Source organism: Melopsittacus undulatus, chromosome 8 (genome assembly GCF_012275295.1).
Source record: "Melopsittacus undulatus isolate bMelUnd1 chromosome 8, bMelUnd1.mat.Z, whole genome shotgun sequence".
Taxonomy (NCBI): domain Eukaryota; kingdom Metazoa; phylum Chordata; class Aves; order Psittaciformes; family Psittaculidae; genus Melopsittacus; species Melopsittacus undulatus.
The window spans coordinates 53,548,295-53,562,463 of NC_047534.1; positions in this window are offsets into that span (position 1 = coordinate 53,548,295).

Consider the following 14,169-nt stretch of genomic DNA (forward strand, 5'->3'; position numbering starts at 1 on the left):
AAACTGCCCTCATAAAGATGGTTATTGTTACAGCTCATGAAATAGTTCTTCATGGCCTGCCACACTCCTCGGCATGAGTCATCCATCAGGGAAGGGAACATGACATGGACAAGCCCCTGGGTTACACAGAGCAGTAAGGGCTGCCCAGGCAGTGGGATGCGATGCTGTCAGCAAGGCAGGGGTCAGAGAAGGAGGCTGCATGCTTCACCCCCCAGCTAGAGCATGTCAAATGCAGAGATAGAAAAGACACCCAGGGAAGGTTCTCTGAGCCTTTGGGCTGGTTTGCAGCTTTTCAGCTGAAAAAGCAAGCGGCAGAAGGGCTTTTTACTGCTTCCTTTCATCCCCCCTGCAACCATTCCCTTGCTTTTTCCCTCTATTGAAAGAGGAAGAAAACCCAACCCACCACGAATGTCAGTTCCCAAGCCTCCATTCTGGAGTGTTTGTTGTTTTTACCATGAGGAAAAGCCAAATATTTCCTTTAAAATCCAGTTTATCCAGAGAAAAAGGGTTTTAGACAGAGCCTGGTGGCAAACAGTGTCCAGCACCTTGTGTTCAGGCACGTTGCCTTGCCTCTAACCTCTTCTTTGCAGGCAGGATGACAGAAGCCTTTATCAGGTGCTTGAGCCAAATATGCAGGACTCTTTGTCTTCCATTTCTGGTTATATTTCAGTCTCGACTCTTCTGCTTCCATTACAGGGAAGGTCAAAAATGCCTCTGCCTGCAGGCCTGCGTGGTTAAACTTCAGATGTTCTCCAGATGTTCAGCAAGGAGGTTTTTATGTAATGACAGAATTTGGGCCACATTCCTCTGCTTTCCTCTAAGTTCTCTTCATCTGAGGCAATGCTGATTCATAGTTCTTCATGGGAAGGGAATGGCTGGGAAAGGAGGGAATGGCTGAGACCACTACCAGTGTAGTAGGACTCCTAGGATACGTACCCTACAAGCAATACAACAAGCTGTGACAGTACTGAGGGACTGCAGTCCTAAAGGATGGAGCAAAAAGTGATGTGAAAGAGAGAAACTGATAAGTGGGAGAGAAATATCCTGCCCAGTTAGCTCTTGTCAATGAGACCTAAGACTGCTTGCTTGGTTGATTGCCCTACTCATTGTTTCTCCATGGGCATCAGGTATTGGATAGGGTCCTGACCAGCACTATGCAGTATTCCTATATACAGCCCTAGGAAGGCATGGTAGCATGCTCCCTCTGCACCCATGGGACTCCTGAAGACCACAGGGCTATCAGGGCAACTCTTCCCTAGCCTGCAGGCCTGTAGCCCAGCCAATTGCTGTTGATGATGCTAATGCTAAACCTCAAACTGCTCTAGGGTGATTCTGAACTGTGTATTTAAGGGCCTTTCCTGTGCCTACGACTTTCCCAAGGAGCAGAGGTCCATTGCCTAGCCTTTCTTAGCTGTAACAGTGGAATAACTGGATGCTCAAATGCCTCTTTCTGCCCTGTGGTTTGGGGTTTGTTTGAATTCTGCAATTCCCAAATGTGTTTTGATTTACAGTTTCCATTATTTTGTCCAGTTCCATGGTTTTCCCCCTTAAAAGAAGTAATTTTGTCTAAGGAGAATGGATCATGATATGTTTAAGCTTGTGGGCAAACAGCACAGGAAAGACTGTAACCCATGGAGAAATATGGTGCCAACACACAGAAGGAACTCTGAGCAAACTCAAGACCACAGAGTAAGGCCATTCCCCCACACCCCATCCTATCATCACCATATTTCTCCAGGTAAAGGATTTCAGAAGCTGATGGCTTCCTATAAAGTTGCATAGGATGGGGAAGCATCACCAAAGCGTGGTGCCGCTGTTGGAGGCTTGCATGTACCAGCTTCAGGGTTTATTAATTCCTATCAATAATTAGGTCGTTTAGATTAATGACTGGACTGAATAAGCTGTATTGTGGTGAGGATGAGAAGATGTTAACTGGGCAAACAATGAATTCTTACAGCTACCTTTAGCAGTGCCTTCCTTGGTTGCCCATAACTAAGCTCACAGGCAGCAAGCATGCTCAGACAGGGTCCTTCCCCTTCATATTTCTCCTGGTTTACCTGTTGGAAGATTGGTCTGGCTCCACAGTGGTTGCTTCCCATGCAGAAAGCATCTATTCCATACACACGTTGTCATCCCTGTCACATGCTTGTAGGAGCACCCTGAAGCAACAGCAAAGACTGGGAATATATGGGGTGATTTATCCCCATGAAATAGAGCTGCAGCTCTATTCCACCTGCCCACCACCTCACCTCAGCAAAGCAGTGCTCCTGGTCCTATCCATTGCTCCAGACACCCACAGAAGACGCTTCTCAGCTTTGTCAACCATTTCATCCCTGTGAAAATGCTAGAATTCCATATCCAAGGCAATGAAACAAACAAAAACACAGCTGGGGGATCTCTTCTTGATAGTGATATATGAAAAGGAAAACTGGAATGACATAGCAGGAGCTGGAGGCAGTGCAGGCAGATCATGCTTACGTTATGCTTCTGGAGGGAAATCATTGTTCTTTTCACTTTTGGTTATGGCATTTTGTTCTGGATTCCTCCAGAGGTCTTGGGAGATGGATGCACTGCTCCTTGAAATGCAGTGTTCAAGGCCAGGCTGGATGGAGCTCAGAGCAACCTGCTCTAGTGGAAGGTGCCCATGGAACTGGATGAGCTTTAAGGTCCCTTCCAACCTAAACCAGTCTGGGATCCTATGATGCTCCCTGTTGGCTGATGGGTTGTATATCACTAGAAGTAGGTATTGTTGTTGTTAATCTCTCCTTGCCCTTTGGACTGTGGAGGGGTAATGGCTCTTTGATGTTCTTCCTGCTTTCCAGAAATGAGCTTTCCTGGTGTTAGGACTGGCGTATTGAACTAGAGGATTTCTGCCATGTCACAGATGCACCTCTTGCAGTCAGACTGAACCAAACCAGACACCCGATGCCCCACGTTGCACTACCTTGTGTTGAGCTCAAGGCAGATCCATTGCAGCAGGAGGTCCTTGCCCATGGGCATCAGCCAGCGTTTTCAAGGTACGTCCTGCAATAGATGTTGCAGCAAGGAAGGAGCCTGCAGCCCCCTTGCCTGTGCTGCTACCCTGAGCCAACAGAAAGCATGGGGAAAAGGCATATCCATCAGACCCTGGCTCAATTTCTTTCCTGGCTCAGCACTAGAAAGCAGTTCAGACCTTCATAAACATGGGTATTATCCCAAAGTGCTCCACTATAGATTCAGAAATCCCTGCAAATCCCTCTCTTGGCCTAGAAGAATCCAAACCCTCAGGAGCCACAAAGTGGTTGCTCCTTTGTCTGAGTTGTGTTTATTTCTATACAAATGGGGGGTTTTCTGAGGATTTTGGGATTCTAATAGTGACTTCTAATAGATAAAGTTATCCCTGCATATCCAGTTATGTTTTGGTTAATGTGAGAGCTAAACACAGTGGCATATGGTGCTTTCTGCACTTGAGACTGTAAAACCAGCGTGTTGCTTTCCTAGGGCAAGCCTGTCCCAAGATAAAGCTCAGGCCATGAGCAATAGAATGCAGTATTTCCTGGCCCCAAGAGCCTCACATGTGCTTGTACTAAGCAAGACACCAAGGGCAGCTGGATGAGCCCCATCTGGAGCTCCAGAGCTCCTTTGGAAAGTGTGTCAAAAGGGGTCTGGCACGCAGGGGAAAGGAGAACATGTGGCAGATTCCTGCACACAAAACCAGCCATGGCAACAGCAGCTTGGGATGAGACACAAATGCTGCCCCCAGGGCAAATGCAAGGCAGGAGGAGGATTAGGCTTGTCTAAATCTCTGCAATGTTCCTGTATCTCGCAGGTCCCATCCCATGGGAAGACCTGTGGTGGATGCTGGATGCTCCCCATTCTGCAGGAGGAAGCCTGCATGCAAAGATGGCAATATTGCTCTGAGGCCACATGTGTTCAAGATCGGATGGGTGCTCAAACCAGGTTGGAAGGGGCTTGGAGCAAGCTGCTCTAGTGGAAGGTGTCCCTGTCCATGGAACTGGATGAGCTTTGAGGACCCTTCCAACCCAACCCCATTCTGTGATAGGTGAGAACATCCAACAAAGGGCCATGAAGATGATGAAGGTATTGGAGCATCTCTCATACAGGGAGAGGCTTTGAGAGCTCAGAACATTAAAGAGGGGTCTTCTCCCCTTTAAGTCCCATCTCCTGTCAGCTCAGAAAGGACTCAGACAGAGTGGGGTAAGCTGTATAAACACTGAAACAGCTCCTGACTTGTTATGTCCAGGTAAATCCTGCTGGACTTGGGACCAACCCTGCTCTGGATCATCCAGAGCCAGGCTTCAGGAGCTGGGCTCCCAGTGTCTTTGTGTTCCTGGTCCCCAAGCTGGGGATAGTGTGGAAGCAGGGGGAGAGCAGATGCATGGCTTTTGTCTGTGTGAAAGAGCAGCAGCTCGCAGGGAGTACCGTATCTTGTGGTGATTTTGAGCTTAGTCATACTGCAGGGACTGTAACTTGGCAGCTGGAATTATCCAGATCCTTGCAAACGTTTCCATTTAAGGTCTGGGATTTGCATTTCCTTCTGCCCCCGATCGCCATAGGGATGGAAAGCCTCCAAAGGGGGAGGCCATAGGTTTACACTGGGAGAAACGAGCCTGTGTACATCCATACCTTGCACTCTTACACCACCCAGGGCACTCCAGGGGCTCATTAGGAATCATTCAGGTCAGTACTGGGTGCTGTCTGATGTCATTGTGGTTGTCAATACTTTCCTTGCCCAGGGCTCAGATATGCTGCACCCATTTGGTTACCCCTGCTGGGACACTGGCATGAGGACACATGAACAGGAAACCCTTTGGGGCTGTGCTCATCCTCTTCCCATAGCTTGTAGCTCCTGGATGCTCCTTGCTCCAGGAAAAGAGGATCCCATTATAGAGAAGAACAGCATGTGGGATGCAGCTTGTACCCATGCGTTACAGATGTGCAGGCTTAACTGCACTCTTCCCCAGCCTATGGAAAAAGCATTCCCAACTTATGAAGAGCTTTAGGGCAGATAAAGCAGAGTCATGACCTGAGCTGATAAAGTGATGTGCCTGCTGTGAGCTTACTGCTGAGGCTAGAGCTGGAGCCTCTGGGGGAATGGCTTTTGGATGCTGCACCCCTTCAGTGCTCTCGTATCTTGTCTGGCTTCCTGGTGCCCAGTATCCCGCTCACATGGAGCAGCAGGATGAAAGCAATTGAAGGAGGGAAAAAGACAACCCACAGAATTCCTCATCCAGGGAACTGCATGGGGAAAACCTTTCATTTAAGGCCAGATTTCAGCAAAACACTGCGAAGTTTTGCTTTAGTGTCTGTGCCCCTCTGAAACCTGGACTGACTGGCCAGAGGTGAATGGGGGTCCCCTCCTTGGGGAGGCAGATAGGGTACAAAGGCCAGTGCCTCTTGGTCAGGTTATGGATAACCTCTGTGTGTGAACTGTTTCCTTGCAACCGTCTGGCTTGGTTCCGGGTGTCCTGAGGAAACATGTGATTTCTGGAGAAACCTTTTGGAAACAGAGCATTGGTTTTTCCAGACAGAACAAATAAGCCCTAATCTTTGCCAGAGCCGATTCCTCTCCAATCAAATCATTCAGCTCCTTTGAACACAGAGCTACCGTGGGAAGAACAGTTATGTTGTTCCTGCCAGGCCCTGCTGATGAAGCCCTGTCTACAGCTCTTGGCTTTCTGGCCTGTGTTATGACGAGGATTCAAGCAAAGAAGATGGGAGCCATTGAAAACCATCACATCGTGGCACTGTATCCCTCACCCTATACAGAGTATGTGCCTTATCCCTTTCTTAAGAGCTTGAGTCCTTTCTTTGCCGAGGCATGGAGAAGAATGAAGGAGTAGCTCAGGGATGTGTGACACCATAGAAAGGAGCCAGACCTGGGATGGTTCCTGCTCCAAGCCCCTGCTTTGGGACCTTCACCACGTGCAGGATCCAGATACACCATCCCATAAGCTGCAGTGGGGGCTCCTGGTTGGAAGCCAGCACTGAAGCTGACCCCAGAGCTGCTGCAGGACCAGATGGAGAGGGGGGAGAGGACCACAACACTTGGGACTGGGAAATCGGGAGATGCTCCTGCAGTGGCTATAGGGGTGCTGGGACACTAGAGCTGGTGGGATGCAGCTTGTTGGCTCATGAGAGCAGACTAATGGACCCCAGGTTGCTCTGCACAGGGGGAAAGTCTTTGGGAAACACGAATGGAGGGATACGTGGGGCAGTGGATCAGCCCTCCCAAAGGAGTCAGCAATAGGTGAATGTTCAGATGTCTCTCATGGTCTGCGCTCTCTGTTCTGCATGGGCAAAGAATGGAGGTTTTTACAGTGTCAATCCTTTATAGAGGTATAAAGGTTACCTTTATAGAGGTAACCTTTATAGAGGGAGGTTGAGATTGCTGTGTATATGTGCTTAAACTTGTAACCTTAACTTCTCTTAGCAGGATGAGAGAGGAGTTACTGAGTACTTGGACATGCTGTTATCATGTCCATCCAAATTGTCTAGGAGGAAAGACAAGACCTTGTAGCACACACATTGAAAGACTTAGTAATGAATGTATTTAAATGACAGCTCGTTCCCCTGGAATGTGGACGTTGGGCTGCTCCTGGTTCTGGAATTAGGTTTTCCCTGGAAGCAGGACTCTTCAGTGAAGCATGATGCTCCTGACACTTCAGCAAGCCCTGGCTGTAATCCTTACTGGCATTTCTAGTTCAGGTCCTCTCCAGAGTGCTCCCTCATGGCCAGCACCAGCCCCTGCTCTCAGGGCAGGGAGCCCACACAGGTTTCCTCTTCACCTACAACCCATGCTGCAGAGGGGCACGCATGGACCTGACACCTTCCATGCTCCCACACCTCTTCCCCAAAGGTGTCAAGAGCAAAACCCCACAACAGAGGAGGGTTCTCTGCTCCTGGACATGAAACACAGCAGAGCTTTGCCAAAGACAACTGCTGCTGCTGCCTCCTGTTGCCAGGCACTGCCCATCCCCATTCCTCCCCCAAAGAGACATTAAGTTCACTGCTGGCCAAGATGTGGTCTCTCAATGAGATCCATGTGTTCCTGATGAGAGGACTGGAGAACTTAATGGTCCCTGGCCTGGGGTTTTCTATCAAGCACTCCTACAGCCTTCAATTATCTGCATTCCCCACAAGGGATGTGGAGGCTGATTTCCCCACAGGGTTCCCAGCAGCTCCCACAGCTCCTTCCTTCCCCCTTTTCTCTTTCCCAGCAGCCTTCACCCTTTCCCACTGTGCATCCCTGAGGATGGGCTATGCTCGATCGTGTCCTTATCATGGCTTGTAGAGATGTGTTAAGTAGAGAGGACATTGATTCTGCCTTTGTGAGGCAGTGAGGTGTGCAAACAGGAGCAGGCTGCTCTTAACGATGCTCACATTTGCCTGATTTCATACATGGGTCAGCTCTTAAGCCTTGAAGCTCCTCCTGTGAGCAGACTTCTGAGCCTGCCACAAATGCTAGCACCATTCTAGGGTAGGCACAAGCAATTTACTTTGTGACTTCCATGGCAGGGCATGTTTTTAGTGCTGTTATGATAGTTGTGGTGCTGTGTCAAACATTTCAGGCCCTTTCAGACTGCTTGAGTGGTGCAGGGGAAATCTCAGTGTAAAATGAAACCCTGGGTTCTGTGCCCAGGAAGATCATTGCGAGAGGAACAAGTCCTGGATGGTTTCTTGCTCATTTTTGCTTCTCTCTTTGTGTTTCTCTTTGTAGATGGAGGCTGTCAGAGGCTGGATGAACAAGGGACAGAAATGTATGTGAAGACAATGAGTGCATGCCTGCACTTTCACCTCCCCACTGTTAATCTTGTTTATCACACAGTGAAGCTGGAAAGTCTCAAGCCTCTTTGGACTGGCAGTAAGCATTTGGGTTGACTGACAGTGAGCAGTGAGCATTGAGACTCTCAATCTTGCACAAAACTAGTATAGATATAAGATGCTGTGTGGATGTGATTATAATGATCTCATTTGCTGTTGGTGGCTGGCCTCACATTAGTGCTCAAACAGGGAGCACAGACAGTCAGATAACCTGGTAAAAGGGTATGACATGTATTTTAACTTCCTTGTGACCCTGATTGCTTGGGCTGATTGAAGGTACCATAAGAACCCAAGGAAGGATGTGATGTTGCTGTTGTGCTGTACCCCTGTATTGCTAACTTGCTCTGCTAGGTATTTGCTGGTTTTGTCTCAGAGAAACACACGTTAATAATGGGGTTTGCAGGGGTTGTTTTTATTTTCTTTATAGGGGGACCTTTGAAACCAGCTCAGGTAAGAATCTTTAGCTTAACATTGATAATGTGGACACATTATTATATGGAATGTTAATTCTCTTATATGTTAATTCTATCACATTTCTTACAGGTATAAAGTTAATAAGTGTTAATTCTATTACATTTCTTACATATATAATGTTAATAAGGGCTAATTCTATTACATTTCTTACATATATAAACTTAGTGTTAACTTGATTACTTTGCTTACATATATAAACCTAGTAAGTGTTAATTCTTTTACATATCTCACATGTATCAAACTCCTGCTCAGATTTTCATGACACTCAGTGCAAATACCATTTTCCTTGTCAGTAGTAGCAAGTTCATCTGATGGCAGAAGGGAATTCTATTGCGATGTTGTATTTGGCCAGGAGGACACTTCATTACAGAAATACACATTTCTTACACAATATAATATGCCTATAATATATATATGAGATAGATACCTATAGATATAAAATATTCTTGTATATATCAACCTACAGCTACAAATGAAAGGAGGGCCTCTAGCATTTTATGTTAGAGCAAAAGCTTGAGCATGTGTGTAAGGGAAAGGGAGGTGTTAAGATTCGTGCCAAAGCCAGACAAGCAATGCTCTGCTGTACGTGACCTGGGAAGCTGGGCCAAAGAGCTGCACAGGGTTCCCTGGATTCACATCAAATACGTGGGAAGCAGAAGCCATGGAGCAGTAGGAAAGTTCTGCAGCCCAAGGAACAGCAGCTGGGTGGCTGCCCACCATGCTCCCGGAATAGGGATGTCAGGAAAGCAGCCTCTCCCCATAGCCTTTACCCCAACAGAGGGATTAAAGCACATCCTGAGAGGCCTCAGCACGTAAAGTCAGTGCAAGGAGGGCTGAAGACACTTTGGGAGCTTTTGCTTCATGACTTGGTGGCTGGAGTGGGTGCAGATTCCAGTGGTCTCTATTTGCCTGTGGCACACACTGTTAGCAGGACTTGAATTCAGTGCCACAGCTGGGGTTGTTCATTAGCTTGTGAATTGTGATGACTGTAAATGGATGCAGGGGTTTGTAAATTACTGTCAGATTAACCTGTGGCAAATTTGGCCCCATATTCGTGTAGCTGAAGGGGTCATGATGGAACTCCTTGTTCCAGGACTGCACTCATCTTCCAGAGACTTTGGTGGCAATGTAGTCATAGAACAGCTTGGGTTGAAGGGACCTTAAAGCTCATCCAGCTCCAACCCCTGCCACAGGCAGGGACCCCTTCCACTGGAGCAGGGTGCTCCAAGCCCCTGTGTCCAACCTGGCCTTGAACACTGCCAGGGATGGGGCAGCCACAGCTTCTCTGGGCACCCTGTGCCAGTGCCTCAGCACCCTCACAGTCTTTTAGTAGTAGTAGTAGTTAGTGAGTAGGTAGATACAGTTCTTACCACTGCAGAAACTCCAGAAGATATTGCTGTTCACTCTTACTCATCGCTGATGTTTACCTGTGCAGTATCTTTTGCCCATCAATCCACTTACTCACGCAAGCATCAATCAGATCTTCATCTAGACCCTTACTGACTTCCTTGATACCAGCATCCAAAAGGTCCTGTCATTTGGGGAGGGAGTGATTATATTGTCCTTGGAAGTCTGTAAGGTGAAAGTTAAAACCTTACTATGTAGTTTGGGAGAGACTCAAGTGAAGACTTTTTGTGCTTCAGGAAGGCAAGGCTGTGTTGGAGCTACTGCTACTGGTGTACCAGCATGGTTCTATGCTGGCAGGTTTTACCTTCAGTATTGAGCTGGGCTCATATATGACTGCTGTGCCAAGCTCACTTCCAAGACTCCCCCCCACCTCCTGGGATGTTGTGAGTGTTTCGGGAAGCTCAGCTTCATGCTTTCCCTTGGTGAGCATCTTTGGTTACAAGATGCAACCTTGAAGTCATAGGTTCCCATTTAGGGTCTGAATCACAGGTCCCTAAACCAGTAAAAAGCCTCTCATTGGCTTCAAGGTGGGGCGGTTCTTTCTTTCATATTTCCTTTCTAATTCTTTTTTAGCAATCCAGTGGAAATGGGAATTCCACCTAATCCATCCCAAGCATTCAGCTCCATACAAGGCTTGATGTTGGCAACATCTCTTGAAGACCCGAGGGCAGGAGAACAATGTGGTCACAGACACAAAGCTGGGATTAAAGGCAAGATTAGCATTTCAAACAAATCACCTCCATTCCTGAGCCCTAACATATCCTTGCCAGGCCACCAAGCTCTTAAGGGAAGTCACTCCAAGCAGGCCAGCCCCTCCGCAGCCCAGCAGCCCCACTGCTGTACCCTCACATTGAGAGATAAAGGCTTTCCCCCCATCTGATCCCTTTCAGCCCCCTCTTTTCCCAGGATGAGGCACTAATTAATCCCTTTCCTTTCTAATTATACCATTAGTCATTGCGAAAGTGTCTCCCAGTAGGTTCATGGTTCAATACAATGAGTATGTCTTGAGGGAATATTATTCATAGTGAGCCGAAAGCTAACAGAGAAAGTCTATATTTCGTTTGTAACCTTAGCCAGAGGAGTCATTGCAAGGGGGGGGCAGCACCTCCAGGCTCCAGCAGTGAAGAAAGCAAATGTTTAGCTTAGAAGCTGCTTGGCAGAAGAAGGGAACTGCATCTCTTCTGGGTCTGTACATGGCATCAAGGACCGTGGGTGAGGCGGGATGTGACTAAGCTCCAAAATGTACATGGTTCTTTTAACCATTACTGGTAAAAGAGCAGGGAGGGGAGTGAGGTTTCCTCTAGAAACTATGTGGGACTGGCGGTTTTCTCTCTGGATCGCATGGAAACACCACTGCAAGTTTTTCCTTCTCGTTTCTCTGGTGACAAGAAAATAAAACAAATGCAGCTGGGTCATTCTGCGCTTGCTGTGTTTCACCTCCAAGCCCCAAAGACACAAACTGTGCCTTTTAACTGTTTCCTTACCCTGGGCTCCAGGGTTATCCAGTACTGTGAAGCACATCAGCCGTCTCCCCGAGCTCCTGCCTTGCCAAGGAGCTGGAATGCAGTTGCTTCACTACGCAAAGGCTCTTCCCAATGAGCCAGAGGTTTGGGACTCAGCTGTCCTGACTGGCTGCATGGAAAAAATGTGCTGCAAGAGCCGAATGCATCAAAAGCAAGGATTGTGAAACTGGGAAAAGGGGATCGATCTGGGGAGAGAGTGTTTCAGCCCATCCTTTCCTCACTGTCTCCGCAATCTCTGTTCCCATTCTTGGCTTGCTGGGTTCACGTATGACCTGCTTTCAGACACCATCGCTTCCCCTCGTATTGACATGCTCAGTGTGGCTCTTCCAGTAGTAAGAAGATGTAGGAATGGTCTCTGGAAGCCCTTAGGTTTTGCCTGTTTGGAGGGACCATCTCCAGATGCACTAAACCATCAGAGCACTGCAGCAAAGCTGGCTCTAGACAATAAACCTGGACTGAGCAAGCAAAGGTGTAAAATACTAAGTCCATAAGTAAGGCCTCAGTTTCCAAAGGCAAACCTCAATGGCTCACAGAAATCATGCAGCAAGAGCAGCTTGGCACAGGAGCCCTGGAGCTTTCCACCAAGCCAATGTACTCAGACTGATCCTGGGAAGGCAGATCCTGAGCAGAGGGGAAATAAAACTTGGGTAAAGGGTTCTCATGCAAGTGAGGTCCTAAATGAGTGCTTCAGGAGGAGCCAGGCTGAGAGAGCTGGGCTGGGGCAGCCTGGACAAGAGAAGGGGAGACCTGAGAGCAGCTCCAGTGCCTAAAGGGGCTGCAGGAAACCTGGAGAGGAGCTTGGGACAAGGGCCTGTAGGGACAGGCCAAGGGGAATGGCTTGAACCTGCCACACATTCAACCCAAACCAGGCTGTGATTCTCTGTCTAAACAAAGCATTCACCTTGCAGTAATGCAGGGAACAACCACATACCAGCCCATTCCTTTTTTCTACCTTGCTGCTGTGTCCAAGCTCTGTTGTGTCTATAAGTACCCATCAATGCTGCTTCTAATCCACATTCAACTGGTCTATTTCCAGGTGAATCTGGCCCTGCAGAAGCTATTTGTCCAGCAAGATGAAAACCACAACCAGCAAGTGAAAACCACATCTGTCCCCTACGTATCCGGTGAGTGCCCAAAGGGTAGAATGGAGGAGAGCATAGGCCAACACTTCCATACCCTTTTCCTCCTTACAGGTTAGTGAATGCTGTCTTTTGTCTGCAGTTTCTTGCCCAAAGGCCCTACAGACTCTTAACTTTGTTTGTGCTTCTTGATCTTCCCCATGTCCTTCCTGCAGCTTGACATGACACAATGCATTGCTCCATGAGGATTCTTACATATTCTACAGAACAGCCCCCTTTTGCATCCTTGTCCTCAATAAAAAAGGCTACTTGGGCCTTTCTCACCTACCCAGTACCTATTTTCATTACATTAGTAGGACTATCACCTTCACACCTCTATCATATGCAGCCGCATCTCGCAAGTTCATGCCTTACATTGGGGTGGTCTGAGAAACAGGCATTCTACATTGGTAGGATGTCTTGTTCACACAAAATCAGCAAAAATAACCCAAAAACAAGATGATGTTTTCTTTCCTGAATTTATTGGGCTGTTTACGGTCTGTTTTTTATAACTGACAGCATTAAAGTCCTGAGCTACTTGTTTGTAATGGAGTTCTTGTGATTGGGATGAGAATGTAGGAAGCTCTAGAGGAAAATGGATGTGGGGCAGAAACCTTTGATGATGGTACTAAAATCTTATGTAGCATCTTCTTCCTTCTTTGTAAAGGGAATCAAATGGACCAAGACATTTCTTTCTGTGGGCAGCTAATCCCCTTATACATAGTGCTTGTTATATGCATATAAGGAAGTCTGTCCAGGTGAGGAGACATTCATGGGAGCCTCATCCACTGTCTCTATCCTCTCTTTGGCTCCTCTTCCTAATCCTTGAATCCTTTTTTCCTCCCTCCTGAAACTGATAGTCTCATGGAGAGGTATTTGCAGGGAAGGAGCATGGACATGGATTAGTTGCTCATTCCCTATGTATCTGAGCCAAGTACTATTATTGCTGCCCACAGAACACCCTATATAATGAACAGCTATTTAATATTTGAATACATTTAATGGAGAGGAAATGAAGGAAGGTCAAGAGTAGGAAGAAAGAAGGAAAAACCTGCTTGATTTTCTGCTCCCCTTTGTAACCCTGTATAGCCTGAAGCAAGGGAGTCAGTCAGGTATAGATGGTTACTGTTTTATTTACACCCCCCTGTAGACTTAAGTGTGCTTTATGGGATGTTCAGCTGTTTCTTTGTAAACTGTGTAGCTGCTCCTTTTCCTTCTTACATCTCACTTGTAGCTCCCACTAAAACTCAGTCTCCTGGTTTTAAATCACATCCATCTGAAACAGCTTTATGGGACTGCTGTGCTTCTCCAGATAAGAGCTACTGCACTTCCTTTGGGTCTGCCTGCAATTGTATCCACCCCCCATGTGTTTCTAAGATGATACAGTGGTCTCCAAGCGTCTTGCTTTCTAAATATGCAAGGAGAACCAAAACCAAGGCCAAGACAGTGCTTAGTGAAAACAATGCCTGTTGGTTTTCATATCTTTGTATGTAAGCAGTTGATAAATCTCTGCCCTTTCACTGATGACAAACAGAAGGATGGCTTTTTATACTCTGATTTCTGAAATGCTTGCTTCCTAACTCAATTCATACAATGCCTTTGTATTCTTCCCCCCCAGCAGGTAAACTCTTGCTCCTCTGAGGTTTAGGATTGTAATTCTGCTGCTTGCAGTTTTGTAGTCCCTGTGGACTTCCTATTTTCAGCCATTCTTCCCTGTGTTTGAGTTGCAGGTCCAAAAGACCATCTCCCCCAGTCAGTTCATTCATCACCTCCATCACAAACTTGCCTTCAGACCATTCCAGAAACCTCTTTTGGTGGTGATG